This window comes from Apodemus sylvaticus, chromosome 2 (genome assembly GCF_947179515.1).
Source record: "Apodemus sylvaticus chromosome 2, mApoSyl1.1, whole genome shotgun sequence".
NCBI classification, from domain to species: domain Eukaryota; kingdom Metazoa; phylum Chordata; class Mammalia; order Rodentia; family Muridae; genus Apodemus; species Apodemus sylvaticus.
The window spans coordinates 42,150,268-42,151,774 of record NC_067473.1 but is presented as its reverse complement, the minus strand read 5'-3'; positions in this window follow the sequence as shown (position 1 = coordinate 42,151,774).

Here is a 1,507-nt window from a genome sequence, read left to right as displayed (position 1 = left end):
ACAAAGAAGCTTAAAAGTGGAAAGGCCATTTTTTCCTCTTCCACCTTTGAGCAGTGTGGAAATAGCATGTTTGCCTCTAATTTAGAGATGCATAGCTTTCACCCAAAGTGTTTAATTTACAGATGCCAAACAAGTCTGTTTGGAAGGGGAAATGGTAACTGCTTTATTTGTCCCACTATGCCCAGCTACATATAGAATGAGTAAATGCAAGGGAACTCATGTTTTGCAACAAAGGCTGTCCTGCAATAATGAGATATAGACCATTTAGAGAGAGAGCTTCTTCTCAGACCACAGAGCTTTCACAAGGTTCACCTCAAATTCTCTGTGACAGCACTGCACCTGGATAAACAAATCAAGTGTAACTTAACCTCTACCTGTCACGTGAAAGAATGCTGTCTCTCTGGATAACTGACTCCACTGTCTCCAGCATGACACGCCATTCCTGGTGAGTCAGCTCGTTATCATCTACAAACACTTATGAGAATCTTTTCGACAGAATTACTTCATTGCTGCAGGGAAAACTGGTGGAGGGTTTGTTTGATGCTTTGATTTCACACCAATACAGCTCAGAGAATTGCACACGAACAAGACAAAATATGATTCCACTAGGATATTGGGAACAGGGTGCTGATGCTGTTAAGAAATTCAATTTTCCAAAGCTTATCAAGTCACAAGGTTGAACAGTGAGATTGCCACATAGTCTAGACCTGGAACTCCTGAAAGAACAATATCTAAACCAGTTGTTCTGATAAGCACACTATGATTTTCTGTAAGTTATTCAGAAGGTACTTTAGGATAAGGGTGGAAACATCCAGAAAGATGAGAAGGAAACTTTGACCTGTTCAGTGGCACAGAAAAATACTTCATGATAATGGAAGGAGAGAGTAAACTGATTCGTTTGTGAGCCAAGGAACACAAAGCCACCTAAAGTAAGAAGTATAAGGGAAATTCTTCACAGGTGCATGGTCCTGCTAATACTTAATTTAGTTTTGAGCTACTAGATCTATGAGAGAATAACTTTTTAATTATATGATTCTCTCAGTTTGTGATTTTTTGTTATAGCAATCTGAAGTATACATAACAGGGAAAAGTTGTCATGTGCTATCTAAATTCACAATGAAGCTGACTCCCTCTCCAACTGGGAAGGCTCCTTCTCCAAGCTTGTTTGTCTCAGAGTACTCTCCAAGATTCTTTGCATGGTGCTGGGCAAATCTAACACAATGATTGGGAGAGAAGGGAGCAGTAAAATTTCCATGTTGAATCCAAAGTGAGGATCCTCTTAGTGTGCCTACTGCCATTAAATAAGACCTGTAGGCTCAGAGTTTTCAAAACCTACTTAAATTGTGATTCTTAAATGCCTCAACCTCCATTTTAGCCCTCTGACCAGAGGTAGCAAAGAAAGGTTAATAGAAAAAGAAGATTGTGGATCTGTTTAGAAGTACTTCTTCAGGGCAATTCCAATCTTCATTGTCAGGATATTAGTAGTCCAATTTAATAGCAAACGCCA